The 13,704-nt window shown below is 40.8% G+C and overlaps 1 protein-coding gene across 1 annotated transcript in view; it reads right to left on the reverse strand.

Annotated features, from left to right (window-relative positions):
* Positions 1-13,704, reverse strand: part of LOC119953922 (protein LSM12 homolog) — a 65,146-nt gene that overhangs the window by 1,258 nt on the left and 50,184 nt on the right. The window lies entirely within an intron of this gene.

Consider the following 13,704-nt stretch of genomic DNA (forward strand, 5'->3'; position numbering starts at 1 on the left):
TGAACAAATACTCCGGTAAACCGAACGACAAAATATAAAATTGCATGCTTCCTACTGGGCAAGTCAATAAACATATCATGTGGTACTGTACCAGGCTTTTCAGAGGAGATGGTCTCAGATTCAATCTTACTAGAGGCATCCTAGCAATCCCAAGGGAGCTGTGGGAGTCCATTTTTTTTTGCTTCCAATTAAAAGTCTTTGAAAGTGCACCGAGAGGATGGACTTGGGCACAATGAGCAAATAACCCACTAGCCTTCAGGAGGATTGATAAGCACGGTAAATTGTAACAGTAAAGTAAAAACAGTAACGATCATTTAAACAAGTATTAGATGATTTGTGATGGGCAGATCACGTTTGACTAATCTTTGCAATTTTCTTTTGCAGGAAGTAAATAGCATGGTGCACCAGAGAGCGTCTGTGGATGCTACCTAGACTTCTGAAAGTATTTGACAAATTTCTGGACAAGAGATTATTGGCAAAGAAAATAAAAAGGCACAGAAATGGAAATACTCATGTCACAAGTTGGTAATTGGATGATAGATGGGAGCCAGAGTTGAGATAAAGAGAATGTACTCAGATTGGTAGTAAATGAGAAATGACATTTCCCAGGGAGCTGTCCTGGGCCTCAGCTTGCCAACACATGCATCATGATTTAAATATGCAGCCCTCTATTTCTTTAATCAAGTTTGCAACTGGCACTACCAACGTGTAGAGAAGTTACAATGGCATATAGAAGACAGACTAATAAAAATCGTGGCAGATGGAAGTGGAAAAGCTTGGAGCCACTTTGAATCCAACAAGAAATTTGAAATGCAAGACTAGGAACTGTGGAGGAGAAAAGGGGATTTGAGTATAAAGGTAAATCAATGAAAAGCTAGTAGACTGCTACAAAAAGTAATCATAAAGGTTAACCAAACATTGTTCTTCACCCCAAAGGGACAGGAATTAAAAAGGAAAGAATGACATGTCCGGTTGCACAAAGCCTACAAGAGACCCCATCTGCGATCCTAGGTTCAACTTTGGGCACAACACTTAAGGTTAAAAGTCCACCTCGAAAGGGGTATTCATCAGAATATCAGGATTTAAATCATGAGGGCAGGTTGCATAGAATAGGATTATATTTCTTTAAATGTAGAAGTAAAGCAGTGATTTAACACAAGTGTTTAAAATCATAGAATGGTTACAGCACAGGAGGTCATTTAACCTCTCTTGTTTGTGCTGGCCCTTTGAAGAAGCAATTCACATAATGCCACACCTCTGCCTTTACCCCGTAGACCTGAAAAGTTTTCCTTCCCAGGTATAGATCAAATTCCCTTTCAAAAGCCTTACCTGATTGTGTGCTCCACCAGACACTCAGGCATTGCACCCCAAATCCTAACCACATGCTGTACGAAAAAGTTTTACCTCGTGTCACAATTGCTTCATTAACCAATTAGGTTAAATCTCTGTCCTCTGGTTTGTGATGCTTCCGCAAATGGAAACAGTTTTGCTCTATTCACTCGTCCAGGTCTCTCGAATACCTCTATCAAATCACTTCTCAACCTTCTCTTTTCCAAGGCGAATAGTCTTAACTTCTTCAATCATGCCACATAACTGAAGTTCTTTATCCCTGAAACCATTTTTGTGAATCTTTTCTGCACCATTTTGAAGGTCTTCAAATCCCTTCTAAAGCATCTCGAAAACAAAGACTCCTACATCAGACTCCTATTTATTGAAAACAGCTCCGCCTTCAACACTATAATCCCAGCCAAGCTCATATCAAAGTTCCAGAACCTAGGACTTGGCTCTTCACTCTGCAACTGGAACCTCGATTTTCTGACCAACAGACCACAATCAGTAAGAATGAACACCAACACCTCCTCCACAATAGTCCTCAATACCGGGGCCTCGCAAGGCTGCGTACTTAGCCCCCTACTCTACTCCCTGTACACACACGACTGCATGGCAAAACTTGGTTCCAACTCAATCTACAAGTTTGCTGACGATACGACCATAGTGGGCCGAATCTTGAATAATGACGAGTCAGAATACAGGAGGGAGGTAGAGAACCTAGTGGAGTGGTGTAACGACGACAATCTCTCCCTCAATGCCGGCAAAACTAAAGAGCTGGTCATTGACTTCAGGAAGCAAAGTACTGTACATACACCTGTCAGGATCAATGGGGCCGAGGTACAGATGGTTGGCAGTTTCAAATTCCTAGGGATGCACATCTCCAAAAATCTGTCCTGGTCCACTCACGTCGTGCTATCACCAAGAAAGCACAACAGCGCCTATATTTCCTCAGGAAACTAAGGAAATTTGGCATGTCGACATTAACCCGTACCAACTTACAGATGCACCATAGAAAGCATCCTATCGGGCTGCATCACAGCCTGGTATGGCAACTGCTCGGCCCAGGACCGCAAGAAACTACAGAGCAAAGTCCATCACACGAACCTGCCTCCGATCCATTGACTGCATCTACACCTCCCACTGCCTGGGGAAAGCGGAAAGATCCCTCCCACTCAGCTTACTCACTCTTCCAACTTCTTCCATTGGGCAGGAGATACAGAAGTCTGAGAACACGTACGAACAGACTCAAAAACAGCTTCTTCCCCACTGTCACCAGACTCCTAAATGATCTTCTTATTGACTGACCTCATTAACACTACACCCTGTATGCTTCATCCAAAGCCAGTGCTTATGTAGTTACATTGTATATCTTGTGTTGCCCTATTATGTATTTTCTTTTATTCCCTTTTCTTCCCATGTACTTAATGATCTATTGAGCTGCTCACAGAAAAATACTTTTCACTGAACCTCAGTACACGTGGCAATAAACAAATCCAATCCAATAAAGCGTGGTGTCGAGAACTGCATACGACTCACTCTAGTTGAAGCCGAAAGTGTTTTATACATGTTTACCATTACTTCCTTGCTATTGTGCTCTATGCTCCTATTCATAAAGCCCAGGATACAGCATGCTTTATTGACCATGTTTTCAACCCGTCCTGGCACCTTCAATATACACATGTACACTCAGGTTGCTGTGCTCCTGCAAACCCTTTAGAACTATGCCCTATATTTTATATCGTCTCTCTGCTTTCTTCCTAACAAAATGAATCAATTCATACTTCTCTGCATTAAATTTAGTCTGCCATTTGTCCACCCGTTCCACCAACCTGTCAATGTCCTTTTGAAGTTCACACTATCCTCAAAAGTTCACAATACTCTCAAATCACACATGATCAGAAAACTTTGAAACTGTGCCCTGTGCACCAAAGCCTAGGTCATCAATATATCAGGAAGAGAGCGGGTCCTAATAGCAATCCTTGGGTATCTCCACTATAATTCTTCCTCCCGTCCAAAACACAACCTATTCACCATTACTCCACTTCCTGCCAATTTTGCATCATGTTGCTCCTGTCCCTATTACTCCATGGGCTCTAACTGCTCACAAGTCTATTTTGTGACACCTTATCAAATACCTTTAGGAATTTTATATACACCATGTCAACAGCATTCCCCTGATCAACCGTCTCAGTTAGCTTTTCAAAGAAAAAACTACAGCAAGTTAGTGGAACGAGATTTACCCTTCACAATTCCGTGCCGGCTTTCCTGAATTAACCTGCGTTTGTCCCGGAGATTTTTTATTTTGCCTGGGTTATTGATTCTGAAAGCTTCCACACCACAAGAGTGGAAAATTCACAATGCTTCAATCCTGTGACGCCATCCCTAAATCTAAGTAAGACTAAAAAATTATGGTTAGTGCCTCCACAGTTTCCACTCACTTCCTCAGTATCCTTTGATGTAAATCATCCGGTTCTGGAGCCTTACCAATTTTAAACCCTTGCGTGTCTCTGAACTACCTCCGTTTCACCAGGACTTGAGCAGCAGCATTTTCCTTAATAAAGACACATGCAAATAGTTCATTTTTGCCTCAGCCATGCCCCTTGCTTCAGTGTATAAATCCCCTATTTGGTCCATGGGAATATACCTCAACTGTGCTTAAACTCTCTTCGAGGCAGCCCATTGTCCAGTTGCAGTTTTTCTGCCTACTGGGGGGTCCAAATCCACTCTTACCTCACTCAGTTGCCTTTCCCCCAATTAGTTATTCTCATCTTGTGTTGTTCCTTATGTTTTTCCCATAGCCAACCTAAACCTAATGATACAATTGGGCGGCATGGTAGCACAGTGGTTAGCACTGTTGCCTCACAGCTCAGGGTCCCAGGATCGATTCCCGCTTGGGTCACTGCCTGTGTGGAGTCTGCACGTTCTCCCTGTGCCTGCATGGGTTTCCTCTGGGTGCTCCAGTTTCCTCCCATAAGTCCCGAAAGACGTACTGTTAGGTAATTTGGACATTCTGAATTCTCCTGTGTACCCAGACAGGCGCCGGAATGTGGCGAATAGGGGCGTTACACAGTAACATCATTGCAGTGTTAATGTAAGCCTACTTGTAACAATAAAGATCATTGCCCCCTAAATGTTTCCCTGAAATTTTATCCACTTGGCTAACTCATTCCCAAGAACCAGGTCCAGCAATGCCTCCTTTCTCATTCGAACCAGAAACATACTGCTGTAATAAATTCTCCTGAACACACCAGAGGAACACTTTTCCCCCCTCTGGTCTTTACCCCTACTGCTATCACAATCTGTATTCAGATAATTAAAGCCCCCTGTTGTAACTACTGTATTGGGGAATGATCCCGGCCAGGTGGTTGATGTTTCAGTCGGTGATTACTTTGGGAATAGCGATCACAATTCCGTAAGTTTTAGAATACTCATGGACAAGGACAAGAGTGGTCCGAAAGGAAGAGTGCTAAATTGGGGAAAGGCAGAGTATAACAAAATTCGGCAGGAGCTAGGGAATGTGGATTGGGAGCAGCTGTTTAAGGGTAAATCCACATTTGAAATGTGGGAGTCTTTTAATGAAAGGTTGATTAGAGTGCAGGACAGACATGTTCCTGTGAAAATGAGAGATAGAAATGGCAAGATTAGGGAACCATGGATGACGGGTGAAATTGTGAGACTAGCTAAGATGAAAAAGGAAGCATATGTAAGATCGAGGCGACTCAAAACTGATGAAGCTTTGGAGGAATATCGGGAAAGTAGGACGAATCTCAAACGCGCAATAAAAAGGGGTCATGAAATATCTTTGGCTAACAGGGTTAAGGAAAATCCCAAAGCCTTTTATTCGTATGTAAGGAGCAAGAGGGTAACTAGGGAAAGGATTGGCCCACTCAGACAAGAGAGGGAACTTATGCGTGGACTCAGAGGAAATGGGTGAGATTCTTAAATGAGTACTTTGCATCGGTATTCACAAAGGAGAGGGACAAGACGGATGTTGAGGCTAGGGATGGATGTTTAAATACTCTAGGTCAAGTTGTCATACGGAAAGGGGAAGTTTTGGGTATTCTAAAAGACATTAAGGTGGACAAGTCCCCAGGACAGGATGGGATCTATCCCAGGTTACTGAGGGAAGCGAGGGTCGAAATAGCTGGGGCCTTAACAGATATCTTTGCAGCATCCTTGAGAACGGGTGAGGTCCCGGAGGACTGGAGAATTGCTAATGTTGTCCCTTTGTTTAAGAAGGGTAGCAGGGAAAATCCAGGGAATTACAAACCTGTGAGCTTGACGTCAGTGGTAGGTAAACTGTTGGAGAAGATACTGAGGGATAGGATCTATTCACAGCTGGAAGAAAATAGACTTATCAGTGATAGGCAGCATGGTTTTGTGCAAGGAAGATCATGTCTTACAAACCTAATAGAATTCTTTGAGGAAGTGACAAAGTTAATTGATGAGGGAAGGGCTGTAGATGTCATATACATGGACTTCACTAAAGCATTTGATAAAGTTTCCCGTGGCAGGTTGATGGAAAAAGTGAAGTCGTATGGGGTTCAGGGTGTACTAGCTAGATGGATTAAAGAACTGGCTGGGCAACAGGAGAGAGAGAGTAGTGGTGGAAGGGAGTGTATCAAAATGGAGACGGGTGACGAGTGGTGTTCCACAGGGATCCGTGCTCAGACCACTGTTGTTTGTGATCTACATAAATGACCTGGAGGAAGGTATAGGTGGTCTGATTAGCAAGTTTGCAGATGATACTAAGATTGGTGGAGTTGCAGATAGTGAGGAGGACTGTCAGAGAATACAACAAAATATAGATAGATTGGAGAGTTGGGCAGAGAAATGGCAGATGGAGTTCAATCCAGGCAAATGTGAGGTGATGCATTTTGGAAGATCAAATTCAAGAGCGGACTATAGGGTCAATGGAAGGGTCCTGGGGAAAATTGACGTACAGAGAGATCTGGGAGTTCCGGTCCATTGTACCCTGAAGGTGGCAACGCAGGTCGAGAGTGGTCAAGAAGGCATACAGCATGCTTGCCTTCATCGGACGGGGTATTGAGTACAAGAGTAGGCAGGTCATGTTACAGTTGTATAGGACTTTGGTTAGGCCACATTTGGAATACTGCGTGCAGTTCTGGTCGCCACATAACCAGAAGGATGTGGATGCTTTGGAGAGGGTGCAGAGGTTCACCAGGATGTTGCCTGGTATGGAGGGTGCTAGCTATGAAGAAAGGTTGAGTAGATTAGGATTGTTTTCGTTGGAAAGATGGAGGTTGAGGGGGGACCCAATTGAGGTATACAAAATTATGAGAGGTATGGACAGGGTGGATAGCAACAAGCTTTTTCCAAGAGTGGGGGTGCCAGTTACAAGGGGTCACGATTTCAAGGTGAGAGGGGGAAAGTTTAAGGGAGATGTGCGTGGAAAGTTTTTTACGCAGAGGGTGGTGGGTGCCTGGAACGCTTTGCCAGCGGAGGTGGTAGAGGCGGGCACGATACCATCACTTAAGAGGCATCTAGACAGGTATATGAACGGGCGGCAACAGAGGGAAGGAGACCTTGGAAAATAGGAGACAGGTTTAGATAAAGGATCTGGATCGGCGCAGGCTGGGAGGGCCGAAGGACCTGTTCTTGTGCTGTAATTTTCTTTGTTCTTTGTATAAAATTGTTACACCAGAAATTTTGTAACATAGTTATTCTATGTCTTTCCCACTAGTTGGCTGCCTATAAACTAAGTCAAGCAATGTAACTGCACATTTCCCCCCCTTAGCCCTACCCAAATAGATTCTTTCCTTAACCCCTCTGGGACATCCTCTCTCTCCTGCACGGCTTTCTTTAATAACACGACTATTCCTCTTCCTTTCCCATCTTTCCTGAAAATTTTAAGAAAGATTCCAGAGAGACCATAATCTCAAAATTAGAGTTTAGCCATTTCGGAGCGAAATCAGGGTATTGCGTAACTCCGATATTCTTGCCAACAAGAAATGGTATTGAGTCAATTGAAATGTTCAAGACTAAGTGACACATTTTGGTTATGCAAGGATATCAAGGATATGGAGCTACAGTGGGTAAAAAAAGTTGCAAGTCAGATATAACCCAAGTAAGTGACAGAAGAAGCTGAAGGGGAAGAAAGGGAATGTTCATACACAATCATAAGATAAAATCAGTTCATAACTGAAAATGTGTACCTGCCAAGTTCAGCAATTTTGAAAAGTCTTGTGCATAATGTGCATTAATAGTTACCCAAAATAAAGTAATCTCAATTTAAAATTTAGTCTTGTATACTTACTTTGTATATTTACTACAAAATAAACAATGGAGACCTGGTTTCAAATTCCATTCAATAACAGATAACTGAAATAAAGGTGCAGGCAACATGAGTAACTATCACCTCAATAACGTCTTAAATATTTTGCATTAACAAAGCAAGACGCAAGTCTACAACAGACTACGCTTGTACAAAAGCAAAATAGGCGCTATGACAGGGAAAAACCCACAGATTACAGGCGGCACGGTGGCGCAGTGGTTAGCACTGTTGCCTCAGTGCCAAGGACCAGGTTCAATCTTGGCTCCAGGCCACTGTCAGTGTAGAATTTGCACATTCTCCCTGTGTCTGCATGGGTCTCATCCCCACAACCCAAAGATGTGCAGGGTAGGTAGACTGGCCACGCTAAATTGCCCCTTAATTGGAAAAGAATTGAGTACTCTAAATTTTTAAAAAAGGAAAGAACCCAAAGAGATTGAACCTGCTGCATGCTTCTCAGTCAACATTTGAGAGACAGTCACAGTGTCTTGAATGCATTAAAATATGTTAAATGTAAAATCAAATTTGGAACAACCCATGGCACAAAGTCATGCTTCTGAAGTTCGATAAAGAAACAGATTCCCTTACCTCCAAGGCCCTTTGCCCCACTAACTAACACCACTATAAAATATAACTGCAAGACAGATTAAGCTCGCCTTTAATAGATCCTGGAAAGAAAATTCTGAAAAACCGATAGATGCACTTCAGGCAATCATTTCCTTTTGGAGCCTGAAGTCAGTTTTGCACAAAGACAAAATGATTTGAAATAAATCATGGGTTTTCAATTTCACTCTCAAATTAGGTGGTAGATTTCAGCCAAAATGAACTTTCAGTTTTTAACCTAAAAAATAAAATGCTTAGTTCCATGCAAAAACTACTGCGTTCTGTATTATAAGCAATAAAAGGATTAAAGATCTAGTCGCCAAGTAAATGTTTTGGAGCAGCTGTTAGTTTTGCATAACCAGATGTTTTATTATTGATGAAGCCAAATGGAACAACTGGATATGCCAACATACAAAAAGTCAAAAACATGACTTTCCTGCGCCCTTGAAGACTGCCCAACAAACCTTGTTGGGCTTTCCAGTACCTTCCTGGGATGGGTCGCGTCAGATGGTTTTGGTAACAGTAATGCCCAAATGGAACAGTATTCATTATGCAAATCTTTCTACATTACCCAAAAGAAAAAAAAGGGTACTAAAAAAGCTATCATATTTTTTAGAAATTTCAGTCAATGACGGATGAAAACAGTTGGCAATAATTTCTCAAATGTAGCTAACAGCTGTTATCATAATATCAGAAATAGGCCATTCAGCCTCCCGAGCGTATTCAGCCAGTCAGTCAGATCATGGCCTCAAGCCACCCCTGGTCCATATCCCTTTACACCCGTGCCTAGCAAAATTATATTTGTAATTTTGTGGCTAGTCAACTACTCAATCTTTCAATTAGTTCATGATTGGTCTTTAATTTAACTAAATACACCCACCAGTGTTCTATGCCACAATGAAATATATACCCCTCAATACCCATGGGGCTGGTTTAGCACAGTGGGCTAAATAGCTGCATTGCAATGCACAACAATGCCAGCAGCGCGGGTTCAATTCCTGTACTGGCCTCCCAGAACAGGCGCCGGAATGTGGCGACTCGGGGCTTTTCACAGTAACTTCATTGAAGCCTGCTTGTGACAATAAGTGATTGTTATAATTATTACCCTTGGCCAACTAAAATCTATTGATCTCAATCTTGGAAAGTTTTAACAGATCCAGCAGTCAGTCTTTCAGAAGAAAAGTTCAGATATCCACTCCAGTGTGTACAAAAAAGAAACAGCTTCCTGACTTCATTCCCAAATACAAGCTTTGTGGCAGCACTGCAGCCAGGGGCCCAGTAAAGTCATGGAACCCCAGACTAAAGGCGAGTTACAGCGGGATGGGAGTCACGCACGGTGGGGGGAAACAAGGACAGTGCTATCTTTCAGTGGTCCACCCTTCCCAATGCCAGGACCCAATCAGACACAGTTTCTGATGCAACCCACCCCAGGAAGCCATTGGCAAGCCCGACAAGGCTTGGTGGGCAGTCTTCAAGGGCGCAGGAAAGTCAAGTTTTTAATTTTTTTTTTAAATAAAAAGGTTCCCTTGTATTGTTGGTATTTTGCCCTCTTGTTATCCGTTTTCTTTGCATCCTTTTTATTTATATCATTGCTATTCACTGGGTTTCTAATTTTCCCGCATTTATTAATCTTTTCTTTTACACGGATACTGTCCCTTACCTCATTTGTTGACTTTGGTTGCTTAACAGCTCAAGTGGAGATTTTACCACTTTAGGCACGTAGTGTTTTTTCAAATTGCACACAAAACATTTGTGAATAATTCAAGGTTCAACAGTAGGTTAAACTCAGTTTACGTTGTCAATTTTTCTTACCCCTTTAAAGTTTGCCTCGTCTAATTTTAAAAGCTTGTTTCTTTGATTCTTCTTTCTCCTTTTCAAAACTAATGTCAAATTCATTCATATTGTGGTCTCCATTTGGAAGATGTTTCCTTCCCATTAGATGGTTAATTAATTCTTTATTCGTCAATAAACTGTGTCCTATTTGTTCACTTCAGTTCCATAACACATTGTTCCAGAAAATTTTACAAATACATTCTAGTAATTTATTGCCTTTACTGCTGGAACTGCTCTGCTTCTCCCAATCTGCAATAATTAAAATATCCCATTAAAACTACATTATTCCTGCTACATGCTTCCCTGATCTGCATATTTATACATCCTCCCACAACATAACTGTCAGGAGGTCTGAAGGCAGGTCCAAAGTCTTGCATCTGTTGTTGTTCCTTAATTCTACCCATGGTGTTTCCACTGCCTCATCACCCTTGCTTACTGAAATCCTCTTTTTCCTTCTGTAATCAAGTGGAAAATATTCACTTTAAAGTTTATTTTTTCCTGTGCAGATGAAATAATGAATTGCTGAGGCACTGCAAGACTGTTCTTTGATGCCAAGAAATTAATCAAGCTAATGGAGGATGGCTACGATTTGCAAATTACCTTAACTCAAATTGGATTCTTGCATATTTGCACAAGTTAAATTTAATCTATCTGGCTGGCACATGTGAAAGCAAAACACTTGAAAATGAAAAAAATGAATGAAATGAAAAATGAAATGAAAATCGCTTGTCACGAGTAGGCTTCAATGAAGTTACTGTGAAAAGCCCCTAGTCGCCACATTCCGGCGCCTGTCCGGGGAGACTGGTACGGGAATGCCTCAATGCACACAAAGATTCACTTATAACAGAAAAGCAGCATGATATTTTCTAGTGCTTAGTCAAATATTGCAGTATCATTTTCATCAATGTTATTAAGGATATCAATTTATTCGGGCTGTATGGTATTAGTTTCTGATCCGGCTCCTTTTCCTTCTACACTTATTTTGTGCGTTGTAAATAATTTGAACACCTGATTTAAAGTAGCAATTTTAGATTTGGAGGATATCTATAAAAATAGCTTTGAGCTTCATCACAGTTTAGAAAATCAAACCAGAATTTATCACGCTATAACAAAAACATTAGTATTCCAAGTATGTATTGTAATCTACACACAAAATTGTATTTGAAAAATGGCTCAAAGTGTTTGAAAACACAAAATGTCAAAATCTCCATTCGTTACTCTACCGTAATGGACGTGATATGGCTTTAATGGAAGTGATATGGCTTTAAAGGTATATCCAAAGTATTTTTCAATGAAAACAGTGATTATTTGTAAGCTTCAGCATGAGAAAAGGGAGAAGTATAATTTGTGGCGAACTTGATTTAGGTATATGCATTTTGCAATAAAAATAAAGACAAATGGCTATATTGAAGGAAACTTTCTGGTGAAGTATCAACACCGCAATATCTAGTCTTTTCACCTACATGGAGAAAACAAGTATAGTTTTTTAACAGCAGCCATTATTTGTATGGAGAGTCAAACTGCCTCATTAGGGGGTGGTCCCATGAGAATGCAAAACAAGAAACTTACTGCTTTACTTTCTTTTATTTATTAAAGCAAAGTGTTCAGTGCCCAAAAAACTTTAATCACAAAATTTAAGAAACAGCAGTTCCATTTCTCGCCAATGCATCTTAAATCAACAGCATGTAGCCCACTGACATTACCTGATAAAAGGGTATTAACAGTCTGAGCAATTTATAGCTATCAGCTAAAATGATAGAAAATAATTAGTAATTTGAACAATTAAAAGGTTTAACTGAATGGCTCGAAGCCAGAAATACAATGTCCTGCCACTTACAGATTATTAAAATTTTTCAATCAGTTTTACTTACGTGGCATTAACTATTGGTTGCAATAAAAACATGAAATTGCTTAGAACAAGGAAAGTTTGATTTCATACAATTTCAAGAAACTAATGTACCCAGTTTAGCAGTTTTCTAAGTTTTATGACTTTAATTAGAAGTCATCCAACATAGTAAATGTATTAATTGAGTGAATGTATTAATTGCTGACTGGATAATGTCAGTGTTTTATTTTATGATGAGTAGCCTTCTGTTCGTAAATCTGGACCTCCATACTGTTAGAAGCATGGGCAACGTTAATAAATGTACACAGAGGAGGCACGTGTCACAGCTGTTAGCAATGGGACTGTGGCGCTGAGGACTCGGGTTCGAATCCCGGCCCTAGGTCACGGTCCATGTGGAGTTTGCACATTCTTCCCATGCCTGCGTAGGTTTCACTCCCACAACCCAAAGATGTGCTAGTTAGGTGGATTGGCCATGCTAAATTGTCCCTTAATTGGAAAAGAAAGATAACTGGGTACTCTAAAATTTTAAAAAATAACAAATTAATATACACCAGGAAAAGGTTCATAAAATTCACCATGCAAATTTAAATCCTCCACAAGGGAGGTCTTAAAATTATCACTTTTGTCAGAAAAATTATTGACCCCAGTAAGCACGGAGCAGGCTGACTATATAGACCAAAGTAAAGAGTGCATGGAGATTGACCGCTTTTAGATTTTAATGGAACAATATCTTTATGAACTGTCTTCAAGAATAAGTTTCCATAAAAAGCTGCCCTCAGATGACAAACAATTAAAATAAATAGAGTACACACCATACTTAATTAGCTGTGAAAATTACCAGTCCAAATATTTAACGGGCGATGAAAGTATTGCAGAATGCAGCCAATATAATCAGCCATGGCAATAGGGAGTGTTAAAGAGCAAAATCTGGCCATCAAATATTTTGTTTGCCCATACTTCTAACAGTATGGAGGTCAAGATTTACGAACAGAAGGCGCTCATCATAAAGTAAAACACAGATTGTCCGGTATTTTCTTTTTTGTTTCGGATTCCAGCATCTCCAGTAATTTGCTTTTACCCATATCGGTCAGGCTGAACAGTACATACTTGGCGCTATAATGTGCCTACCTTGCTTAAAAACAGGTATAGCAACAATCCCTGTGACAAGCTGGAAATGCTACATTAAAACAAAGTAACATTAGCCAAATTTCACTGGCTACATTCACAGATCAATGGCAATGGATAGACCGGTGACAAGTGAGGGAAGAAAAAGTTTAGAGGAGATTTGATTGAGGTATCCAAAATCATGAGGGGTTTCGGCAGAGTATACAGGGAGAAACTCTATCCATTGGTGAAAAGGACGAGACCAGAGGACACTGATTTTTAAAGACAAATAGTAGATGAGCCATAGTCAACATGAGGAAAACACTTTTTAAAAACCGCATCTTGTGGTTATGATCTGTAAAACACTGGCTGAGAATGTGGTGGAGGCACATCCAACTATAGCTTTCAAAATGATATTTGGATAATTATTTGAAGAAAAGAATTTCAGGGCTATGGGGAAAGGATAAGATGTGGGACTCGCCGAGTTGTTCCTGCGGTGAGGCAACATTGACACAAAGTGGCGAATGGCCTCTGTTGTGTTATGCTGCTTCAGATTACACAGGCTGCTACTTGATGCAGTCTTAACTAAAGGATGCTCCAGACTCTGAAATGAATTAAACGTGTTTACTGAACTATTAACACAGTTCTCAAATGAGTTCGACTCTGCTAATCTAACTGTAGGAGCTCTGTACCA

This window comes from Scyliorhinus canicula, chromosome 19 (assembly GCF_902713615.1).
Source record: "Scyliorhinus canicula chromosome 19, sScyCan1.1, whole genome shotgun sequence".
Taxonomy (NCBI): Eukaryota; Metazoa; Chordata; class Chondrichthyes; order Carcharhiniformes; family Scyliorhinidae; genus Scyliorhinus; species Scyliorhinus canicula.